Raw genomic sequence first — 12,230 nt, 5'->3', positions numbered from 1 at the left:
CGAGGCAGGTAGGCAAGAAGTACACAAGCAAGGAAATAAAACAAGGATGTAAGCAAAAAACAAAAGAAAATCAAGGGAGACTAGAAGAAAAAAAAGAAGATAGCAGAGAAAAGAGCCAGGGCCATTACGCGTAATTAGAGACTACGCCCCCCCCCCCCCCCCCGGCTCCTCACACACATACTCTCAATGAATAGTTCGAACAGAACTCGACGATTGGTCTTGAGCGTACTTAGACGAGTGGACATCGTGGAAGACGACTCGGAGGAAGGATACAAAGATAAAGAAATAGTAATAATGAAATAACGGAAGACGTCGAGTAGGACGTCTCTGAAAGGCGTGGCGTGGCATGGCTCGCGTCGCACAGTAGCAAGCAGAGGGAGGCAGACGACGCAGAAAATTAAAACGTAGGATCGGCAAGACGCGCAAAAAAGGAAAGGACCCTAATTAACGGGAACGATATAAATATAAAGAACGGATGCAGGAAGAAAAACGCCCACGTCGCGTCGCCGTACTTAAAGGACAGTCGACGAGAGAGCGAAAGAAAAAATAGCTGAAGAGGGGGGTGGAGACGTTCGGAAAACCATTATGAAAGCGTTAGCAACGATGGAAGTATAGACGAAAGAAAGGAAAAAGACAAAAAGAAAAATGCCAGCGTCACCTGTAAAGAGTGTGCGAAGTTAATGTGATGAGTGGAACTCAGAGGAGATGCAGGGGGGGGGGTGCGGTTTTGTCTCTCAACGCTGTCGTCCTCTTCGATGCTTATAACGTGTAATAAAACAGGGGACGCGGTTCGAGCTGTCGTGGTCGCAGTGGGCGGAGCAACACAAATTCCATTGTCTCTTGCGAAGAAGACGAAGAAAACTAGCGTTGCGCCCATCTTCCCCGCCTTTTCTGTATGAATGTTATATCGACGGGGACTCTCGCCTTGCGAGTCCGGAAAATTGTCGTCCTCTTTTCTATATTTTTGTTTGATTTTAACGCTGTCGTCGGGGTGGCTGGGGGAGGAGCCAATGGTGGCTTCTGTTCCTTGGCGCGACCGGGCGTCCCGTGTGTGTTCTTCGGTGATGACATGACGTGCCATTATGTAATGAGCCCCCTTACACGCAGAGAATAACAGCTAATGAGTCATGCGACATGCGCCCAACGCCTTCCTTCTGTTCGCTTGCTTGCCTTGTTTCCTGTATACTTTGACGGCGGTTTGCGAGATAAACGTCTCTACTCGCGACGGCTTTCTTCTTGTTGGCGTTTCTTGCTTTAAGCACACGCCACGTGTGTGGAGGCCCAACGCTAACGCTTTTTTTTGTCGTCCTTTACGTACACGTATGACTCGCCCTGGCGGGGACGACAGAAACTTCCAGACTTGGGAAGCGTACGAAAACGGTGCCCGATATCGTTATATACAATATAAACCCGTTGTTACGTTTCTTATCAGACGATAGAAAAGAAAGAACGTATCATCCGGGAAAACGTAACGGCCGATGACTTTAGTTCTCATACAGGAAATCTTTTTTAGTGTATATATATATATATATATATATATATATATATATATATATATATATATATATATATATATATATCTATATATATATATATATATATATATATTGTAATGACGAAGAACGACAACGGGGCTCTGGCGCGACGAGCAGGATGCGCGAAGAAGGGAAGAATGAGGTTGAGAATAAGAACAGCCGGCCCACGAACGGGCGTTGTCTCTTGTTTCTCTGTTTCTTCATCACAATGGCGCAGCCTACGACGCGAATCGAACCTTGGAGATGAAGCCACCTGCCCTCGAGGGTCGTCGGCAGCACGGGTCGCTCCATCCAACGAACGCTGTCCACGATTCCTCGATCATGGACTCCACGACTTGACCTCTGCTGCCGCTACGCATCGAATCATCCGCGGACGGCGTCCATGCCTCTGCGGTGTTTCCAGCGTACGACCTGCCAGGAACCATGCTACCACCATCGTCTGTGAATCCGCACGGGCTCCTGTCGTCTGGGAACGTCGCATACCCTTCCCGTGACATGCACCCCGTGCCCAGGACTGTCCCAACGCGGGAGCATCCAAGGGACGCCGTTCAGGCTTCTTTGGACGTGGAAGTTGCCGTCGGGTGTATTGCTACCGCCGCATACTCCGCGGATGTGAGTCCTCGCGCTTTCTGCGCCTCATCCGACAGCGCCGCGGAGCTGTTCTGTGCCATCGCACACCTCCGCGACGAGATTAACGGCTGGATAGCGCGGTGCTCCGAGATGTGTCCGGCCGCTATATCTTCATTGTGCACAATGGATGCCCTTTTAGCTGAAACTGCCTCACAAGACCAGGAAGAGACCTCACCCGAGAGCCGCAGAAAGCTCCTGAATGCCCTCACGGAGATCTCATACCAACTAGGCTGCTTGGCGTCGTCATGCTCCGGAGTTTCGGCTGCCGTATCACCATCACCGGCTGCCTGCGAACTGCCGGAGTTCCGCGGCTTCCAGGACGACGCCGACCATTGGGTGGCCACCGTCAACGCTCTTGGAGCTCGCCAAGCGTGGACGGACCAACGGAAATGGTGCGTGGCCATTGACCGCCTTCGGCATGCTGCCGCGGCGTGGCATAGATTCGAAGGCGTGCGGCAGCAGTCCTGGGCGGACTGGAGCTTCAAGCTCATTGCTGCTTTTGGCCGGACACCCTCCAACTTCTATGCGACCACCGAGGCCAATCTGACCGTTACCGAGGATAGAGCTCAGGAGAGGTTCCACCTCGGGGCTGCAGCTCGGGCGTTCAACAACCTGCCCTCCAGCGGACATATAGCTCGCGAGGCGCAGCGCCCCCCTGGTGCAGCTGTGCCCTGTAGCAGCTCGACGGAAAGCTTTACGGAGTGCCCTGCGGCAGTCGTCCGCACTAGCCGCAAAGTGTCCTCCTCCCCACAGGTGTCAGACTCTGCGTCGATACCTGCCCCACAACGACCCTTGACACAGACCAAGACCGTCTCCGAGCCACAGCAGCCGGTGAGCCGGCCTCCAAGTTGGCCAGTGCTAGAGTGCCTGGAGGCGTCGGCCTACTGTGTGACGACTTCACCTCCCTCGCTACAAGCCGGAGACGATGCACTAGCCACCACTCTCGGTTTGGCCAACAGCCAGGAGTCACATAATCCCCGGACGTCGCCGCAGACATTGACCGAGTGGGATGAATCTCGCCAATTGCCAAGTGCCGTCTCAGTAAAAGAACCTGAAATGCCTGTGCCCATGCCACCTGGGGACGATGTCATCGAGAACCTACCGGTGGAACCCATGTTTGCACCTGACTACAATGGGTTTGACCAGGATGGCTTGACCGCACGTCGCACATTGTCAAGAACACCAGCTCGTTCGCCAGTACGACATCAGCGATACCGCAAGAGCACGACTTGCCTCACAGCCAGTACGTGAACTCTGCTCTGCGATGCTACAGATGTCTAGTGGAACACCCCGTCGCCCATTCACGCACAGCGAACGGCGCAGACGGTCCCTGCTCAGTGTGGACTGTCGTGGCACTGCAGCCAGATTCGCTGCGTGTCTTCCCAACTGCGACGGGATAGTCATGAATCATCTGCAACCGATGCGACAACTCCGCATCAGCCAGTACCACCTGCTAGCTCCATATTTTACAGGTGACCACATGCATTCACAGCGTGGAAGAGACCTGCAACGACCACCCCGGTACAGCCAGTGTCGTCCACCAGAATGTTTGGCAGCTCAGCAGGACAAGTCACGGCGTATACAACACCGACCACCGCGACACAGTCAATGCCGCCCGCCTGAACTACGTTTGGCACCTCATGAAACCAAGCCACTGCGTGGCCGAGATCGACCACCTCGATGCAGCCAGTGCCGTCCACCAGAGACACTGTCGTGGCCGAGTGTAATGACGAAGAACGACAACGGGGCTCTGGCGCGAGAGCAGGATGCGCGAAGAAGGGAAGAACGAGGTTGAGAATAAGAACAGCCGGCCCACGAACGGGCGTTGTCTCTTGTTTCTCTGTTTCTTCATACTCGAAGGTCGCGGGATCGAATCCCGGCCGCGGCGGCTGCATTTTCGATGGAGGCGAAAATGATTGAGGCCCGTGTACTTATATTTAGGTGCACGTCAGGTGGTCGAAATTTCCGGAGCCCTCCACTACGGCGTCTCTCATAATCATATGGTGGCTTTGGGACGTTAAACCCCAGATATTATTATATTTTAATCAGTACAGAGATTATCTATCTATCTATCTATCTATCTATCTATCTATCTATCTATCTATCTATCTATCTATCTATCTATCTATCTATCTATCTATCTATCTATCTATCTATCTATCTATCTATCTATCTATCTATCTATCTATCTATCTATCTATCTATCTATCTATCTATCTCAATGAGTTAAGTCTCGCTTTTATTTTTCAGTGGAACGCCCGTGCACATAAAACTTATGAAACAATAACTATAAGTAAACGGACCACATAAACCAAAGACGACGAACAAACAAACGCCGGGAACGCGCGTTGTCCCGGCATTCGCTAAATGCCCAATCTGCTATGCAAACAATGCTAAGCCTGGCAGCAGCCACACAGACGCAGAGCACGTGTATTCCCGCGCACTCAACGACGGCACGCAGTCTAATATAGCATTTTACTATCGGTCGGCGTGAACAGGCGCTGCTCCGGCGCTTGTTTACGCACTTCATCTCGACGACTAGCGCAATCTATCTCCCTTTCCCATTTCCTCCTCCTCCTCTCTCTCACCATCGCTGACCTCAGCGGTCGCCGATGTTTGGAACGGCGTCCGCATACGACGTACGCGCGGCGAGTTTTAATAGCTCTCCGAACTCTCGCGCGTAAGGCCGCATAGTACGAGATGAAAACGGCCGATCTCGGCTTCTTTGCGCAAAGAATGTGCTGGTCATGTGAGTGTATCCGTGTGTGTGTGTTCTATGCAACAGGACGCCAGAAGGAATCGAAGAAAAAAGAAATAAGGTATATAGGCGAATAGATAAAACAAAAGGAGAGAAGACCATGGTGTGTGTGTGTGTTCTATGCGACAGAACGTCAAAAGGAATCGAAGAAAGAAGAAAAGAATAATGTAGCGGCGAATGGAAAGAGAAGAAGAAGAAGAAGAGAAAGAACGTGGAAGAAACCCGTTAAGAGCGGTGGGGGAGGAGGGAGAGGAGGAGGGGACTCGCGGAATACTTTGTTGAAAGAATGAAACAATCAAAAAAGGAGATAAGGAGATGCTCGGAGAGAGATAAGAAGGGGGGGGGGAGCCGCGTGGTGCGTCCACGCGGAGCGCATACCAACTGACGACGACGACGACGACGACCCGCCGGAGTTACACAGATTCGCGAGAAATATGTGAAACAGCAAAGATGCACGCGCGGATTTCCGGGAAGAATGCAGCGGGTACGCGCGGCGCCGATGCGAACCAATGGGTGTTCACAATGAAGGGACGACATGTCGCGTGGACATACGCTTATAGTTCACGTGCGTGATATACAGTGTGTACGTGGAAGCTACTGAAACCAACGGACAACTGAAGCCAAGGAAAAGCATAGGGGGATATTAACTGTTGTGTTTAACTGTAGCGTAATGATTATTACGCAAATTGAAAGGAATTAAAGTGGACGAAAAAGCGCCCTTTCCGTCGGTGGGATCCGATCCCACAACCTTCGAATTACGCGTCTGGTGTTTCTACCATTTGAGCGCATAGATACCCAACAAAGTAAAGGACGCGTCGCTCCCTCGTCAATTGGTAGAGCTCATCAAGTGGCAGAGCATCGGACTCGTGTAAGTCGAAGGTTGTGGGTGCAGATCCCACCGACAGAAAAGTCGATTGTTCGGCCACTTTAATTCCTTTTAATTTGCGTCGTACCTACCACACTACAATTAAAAACGACAAATAATGTCCCCAATGCTTTCCTTGGCTTTATTTGTTCGTTGAGGAGCGTGTGTTGGGGGGCTAGTTGGTAAAATATGTTACGCAAACGTAAGCTGCGCTTACGACGAGACATCAGAGTAGAAGCAGACAGAGCGAACGCAGGATGTCCGTCGGTTTCATTGGTAGTGCCTAACAAAGAAACTACTTCAAGCGCAAGATTAAACTGCCTGACTCGCCAATATGCATTCAATGTAACGCCCCAGAAGAGCTGCAACATGTTCTGTGTGACTGCAAGCGATGTGCATCAGAGACATAGCCTCTGAAAGCGGGATTACACCTTCTACGGACTTTTTTCGGCCCATGGCAAAGCACCACCTGTGTGTTATGCTGCACGAAAGCGCTGTTGACGTTCTTGAGGGCCACGAAACCTTAACGAAACTTTCTAAACAGTGTAATCTGTGTGCGCGTGCGTGCGTGTCCTGTTATGTGTTTATCAGTGTATATACCATAATAATCGTCCCCCAGCACCTGGAGTAGCGTGTCAGGCGGATAGCCCGGCTAGCATCCCCAGCATTTCAATAAAGCATTTCTCTCACTCTCTCTAACACAGAACCGAGCCCATCGAACAGTTCCACTTATTTCATTGAATGTGTGGGAAGGCACTGCATTGCGAGCGCGCATGCGTGTACGCGGTTTGACTCAACTGGTCGAAGATTTGCCAAGGTCGTGCGCCTGGATTGCGTATCGGCGACCAAGAGACGATGGAATTGGAAGAATGCTCGCGGAGATGAGGAAAGAACAGAAGACGAAGAAGAAAGGACTGCGTTTCCTGATCGCTTAGCAACACGAACCCGCATTCCTCGTTACTCGAAGAGGACATTCTGCGAATTGGCGATGGCACTGAGATGAGAGTTGTCCTTTTTTTTCCCCCTTCTCGTTATTGTAACGGTGTGGCCTAGAAATGTGCACTGGCTGCACTTTCCGGTTGCAGGAATATTTGAAATTCTGAGTGTACCGGATTGAATGACCGTTGTCTACTTGAATGAACGAGAGAAGGGTATCTTTAAGGGCTCGTTTCTTGTTTTTTTTTTTTTTTTTGACACCACAGTATTATCGTTACGTTATTGCTCACTACGTTATCCGAAGGTTACAGGTTCGGTTCCTGCCGGCGGCAAGTTGTCTTTTCGTCCACTTTTATGCCATAATTATTTTCTTCACAATTGTTTCATATACATTACAGTTAAAACAGTACAAATAACGTCCCCTCTTCCGTGGATTCTTTATCTGCTAGTTTTCATTAGGGTTGGATTCGATTGGAGGCTATTATTTTAAAAAAATTCAACTGTTGACGAATGCTACCGGATGAGGAAAACGACTTAGTGATGGGGTGAAAAAAAGTAACAAATTAATATAAGAACATCCTTTATACAGAAAAATACCAAGCCATTACTCAGCTGGAGGTACCGCGGACTGGAAGGGGACGGTTTTATTATTCTTTAATTTTGTTTCCCAAGACCTTGTAATTACAGTTAGTTCATCACGAAGGTTTTTCCATTGCACGGCACGCAAATCGGGTTAGATCAGCTTAAGCGAAGTGTTCTTTAACGAACTACAGTGTGTTTGCTCTAAAGCCGCCTGCCCTAAACCTTAGAATGAGTTAGAATATGCATGCTAGATCGAGTCGGCAGCCGTCTCGCTGCCATAAGAAGGAGGACGTCGACCTCAAGCAGCAAACTTTATTGGCTCACAGCACGAGAAATGATAGTCGCTCCTGTATATAGCGTACGGAACACTGCAAGATTATCCTAAAGATCGTCTTCTCATGTACTGCGTGTAGCATGTGTGTGTGTGCGTGTGTGTGTAGGATGAGGAACCTGAGTACCTGCCTAAAGATCCTTTCAGGCCCGTAGCCGGGAGGGGGGGGGGGGGGGGGGAGGCTAGAGACACCCCCCCCCCGTTATTTTGAAGAACTAGGTGTTATTACCAAAAATAAATAATAAAAAAGTGTTTTTCTCAAAAAGTCAAGGTTTTCAGCAAGTGCCCCCCCCCCCCCCCAAAAAAAAAAAAAATATCATGGCTACGGGTCTGGATCCTTTGGATGAGATTCGAAATCTTTGGAATCGAAACACATGCACGGTAGACGGTTGTATGTATTTCTTTTTTTTTTAAAATTCTTTTGCAACGTTCCCCCTATATTCATTTATTTTAAATTGCCATAAACCTTGGGAGCTAGTACTCTACAGTGGACATATGAATACTTCATTGATTTTTTTTCAATTTATTACGAGATTTGATGTATGGTGGCGACGCAAGGCCGAACATTCGTAAGCCACGCACGAACCGCTTCATTTAACTTATTCGAAGCGCGAAAACCGGGCGCTGCAAACGACCCGCTTGTTGGCCCAAATTATCGTGCTTTTGCTTTTGACGTTATTTAGATTGACACGTTCGCAATGCAAAAGGCGTGCTCACATAAGGTTTGCGTGGCTGCGGCTTCGGAGCGAGAGCTTCCCTGGACAGGTTTTACAAAGATATTTCGTTCGTACGAACGGCCTTGCCGCGCATGGGTAATAAGACCTATGAAGCACATTTGTTGTTGCACTTACAATAGGGAGTTTTCGAATAGGGGTCCCAAAAGTTTGCAGCTCCAAAGCGCTTTGCGTGTGCTGGCTTTGGGTCAAGCAGGAGCTAAGAGTTTTTCGAATAGGGTCTGCGGCGCTTTGGGCGCTCCCCCTATTCTATAGGTCACTCTAGTCTTGGCCAAGAGCCGTCGCTTCAGTGGGTGCCATCATGTTTGTTTGACGCAAAGCTTTTGGGGCAGGCATTGGGGCTCCCGCTGAACTCGAGAAACAGCGTCCCCGACGCAACACCCAAACGCTGTTTGGGTCTCGCGCGTGCGCAGTGGACTCGACGCTGCTTATTTGGCGCCCCTATTCGAAAACACCCTAATAGCCTTTTCGTTTGTAAAAACGGACGTGGCGGTGCAGTTTCGAAATTATCTAGCTCTTGCGTTTTGTTTACAGTTTTCACTCATAACAACACAAGTTCGAAAGGGTTGACCAGTTTTGGCAAATGAAACAGTGTGTATAAGGAGAGTAGCCTGAGATTTTTTTATTTTCTCAAGGGGGGGGGGGGGAGATGGGGCGAGTAGGGGGGTTAAAACAACATTTATGAATATTGGCTCGTGTGTTTGTAGCTGTGCGTATATATCACACATGCAGAATCGAATATATTCGGGTAGTCGGTTGTAGCCTCCCCCCCCCCCCTTCGCCCCCATCCTACGCCAACGGTGTGTATACCATTCTCATTTTCTTAGTAGAATCTCTGTCCCTACATATCACCAGCTTGAGCTCATATCCATTCATCCATGCATGCTAATTTCCACAGTCACTGTTCCATCTCAAGATGTCTGTCTATCTATCTATCTATCTATCTATCTATCTATCTATCTATCTATCTATCTATCTATCTATCTATCTATCTATCTATCTATCTATCTATCTATCTATCTATCTATCTATCTATCTATCTATCTATCTATCTATCTATCTATCTATCTATCTATCTATCTATCTATCTATCTATCTATCTATCTATCTATCTATCTATCTATCTATCTATCTATCTATCTATCTATCTATCTATCTATCTAAATAAATAAATAAATAAATAAATAAATAAATAAATACAATGGAAGGTTAAGGTGAGCCTTGCAACCTCAGCGTTAGTCCTGATGGAGGCGCTGCGTTTTTTTGTTTTTTTGGCTTGGTGGCGCACAGGTCACCGCCCCGTAATAAAGGATGGACGCTCATAATAAAGGATGGACGCTTATAGGCATCCATCCATCCATGCTAATTTCTGCGATTAGAATAGATTTGTTTTCCTGACGGACGTGTCTCTTGTCAGTAAGCTACCCCTTACTACACCACTTCTTTAACTCTCGAGCAAAGGGAACAGTTTTAAGGGTCCCCTTTTAATTACGTACAGGCAGTGGTCATCGCCATTTTGACTGTCTGCAACACGGCAACGACGCGCCGTGCCACGCAGGCCTGTTAACGCGAACCTTCGTTACAGGCAACGTAAAATAACACGAATGAATAGCGCGCGTATGCCTGAACAACCGACCTCACAGCCGTCAATCGAACAGCTAGACAGCAGCCGAGGCGGCCATACTCCAGCCCTCCTTTGCGTCCGCGTCAACGTCGTTAAATGCCAACCACCGCCTCCTCTGACAGTTACACGTCGAACGAACACGGGTGCACACGTACGGAAGTCTCGTTCTTGACGCCAGCTGAGACGCGTGTCAACCGCGTTGTGTGCTCACACGTCTGACGCGGGGCGGCGCGCCGAAACGCGCATTTCAATCCTCGTCGCCAACAACGAACACCGACCGCTTCGAGTGCGCCGTCGTCGTATAGTGGCCGGGGTCGCGCCTTCTTCCAGAAAAGGCGCCTCGACGAAGCCCCCGCCATGATCTACACGTTGAGGCGAGCGCACGATTCTTATTATTATTTGGTTTCGATACTAAAAAAGCACAAATACACAAAGGAAATAGGGAGGGAACAGATTGACAACTGCCACCTAGCGAGAGAGAAATGAAGAGGAAGGCCGGGAGGTTATCCAGATATTAACATCCTGTTTGCTACCCTGCACTGGAGTGGAGAAATAGGGGTCGAAAATAGGGTGCAGGGAGAGAGAAAAAAATTAAAAAAAAAACGCGCAAGGACACATACACACGCACACACACACACAAACCCTTTGCTTGCACCTTCGGGAAGGGGGAAAGGAAGAAAGGAAGAGGAAAAAAATGAGGAAAGAAAAAGCAAATAACACAGACGGGGGCACGATTCGGCGGCCGGCACCGAATCACGCATCTTCGAAGCATGCCCGCCGCCGCCATGCGTATAACCTCGCGGTGTCCCTGGCACTGAGGGATCAGGGACGCGACGTTCGCGAGTCGGCCCGGACTCGGCTGCGCCGCTGCTCGGTGATGGATGGACGAAAGAGACCTCCGCTGATGGTTTAATTCCGAAATAATACACGGTCTTCCTCCTCTTCTTTCGCCGCTGCGCAGAAGTGGAGGGAGGGAGGAAGGGGGGGGGGGGCGAGCAATGGAGATCGCCGCTGCGCTGCTGCGGCGCGGCTGGATCGAGTCGTGACATTGCGAACGAAGCGCCTCGCGCCGGACGCCGTGCGGCGCTCCGTTCGCTTGTACTGCCGCCCGCCGATCGAAGAACCCGAAACGTCCGCGCCCTTCTGGAACTGCGTGTCGGTTGTGATCCCGGCACCGAAAGGTTCGGGGGCCGATTCCTTCTTCGGAGAGCGCATCGTCATCCATCAAGTCCGTGCGGACATTGGCATTTTGGAAGCGAGCCCGGGCTTATGTGGCCAGCATGCATCCATCTATACCTGCCCGTGTGCGTGCGCTCGCTCCTGGCTTTGGCGGGACATGCCGAACGGACGTCTCACCTCCATACCTGCACGCTCGCGAGAAGACGGCCGTTGTATTGTGTGATCCTACCTGTCGATGCCGTGTTCGCGGGCTTTCTTTCTTTCTTTCTTTCTTTCTTTCTTTCTTTCTTTCTTTCTTTCTTTCTTTCTTCTTTCTTTCTTTCTTTCTTTCTTTCTTTCTTTCTTTCTTTCTTTGTTTGTATGCTTGCTTGTTTCTTATAACAGCGCGGAAGCGAACACAGATCTCCGGACTGCACTTTGCCCGCCGCCTCTGCTTTGTTCAGGTCCGCTCGGCGCCAGTGCCACCTTCGTGGCGTGAAAATGCGTCTCAGATTGGATTACGCGTACTTTACTTCTGCGCGTGCGCGAGTCGACCGGTTGGTTGGTTGCGTGCGCTCGGGATCGATGACGTGTCCTACGCAGACGGCTTCCGTAAAAAGGTTGGCTAGAAAAATGAGCATGAAGACGTTTGTGGAGGATTTCAGCGCGTCTTCGCAGTGCCGCAGAATGATTGTAAGCAGCGATAAACTTTTTCCTCTCTTTCTTTTTTCCTTTATTTTTCTTTCTTCCTCCTTGATAGATGAGCACGTGACTTCGACTTCTTCAACGCTTTCTATCGTATCGACTGAACAGAACGTTTTATAAATTCAAAATTTTCAGGCGAAAGACATAGACGCCTCATAAACGCGAAAAATGACCGTTGGTGGCGGTGGCGTCATCACGAACGATGCAAAAGGCACGTAACCCGGAAGTAAGGCTTAATGACGTCGCAGATTGACAAATTTTGTGACTTCACCACGATGTAACTATGACGTCACATGATAACATCACCACACAACGTCGTCGCTTGGTCAACCTTGGGCCGATCTACAGGAGGCCGTGCTGCAAAAGGCTCTG

The 12,230-nt window shown here is 49.6% G+C and overlaps 1 protein-coding gene across 1 annotated transcript in view; it reads right to left on the bottom strand.

Annotated features, from left to right (window-relative positions):
• The window catches only part of LOC119407144 (transcription factor AP-2-epsilon), a 266,329-nt gene that overhangs the window by 151,496 nt on the left and 102,603 nt on the right, over nt 1-12,230 (bottom strand). The gene's annotated exons all lie outside the window — the stretch shown is intronic.

The sequence above is a fragment of the Rhipicephalus sanguineus genome, chromosome 10 (genome assembly GCF_013339695.2).
Source record: "Rhipicephalus sanguineus isolate Rsan-2018 chromosome 10, BIME_Rsan_1.4, whole genome shotgun sequence".
In the NCBI taxonomy this organism is placed as follows: Eukaryota; Metazoa; Arthropoda; class Arachnida; order Ixodida; family Ixodidae; genus Rhipicephalus; species Rhipicephalus sanguineus.
Note: the sequence above shows the minus strand (reverse complement) of the source record. Positions and strands in the feature narration are given on the sequence as shown.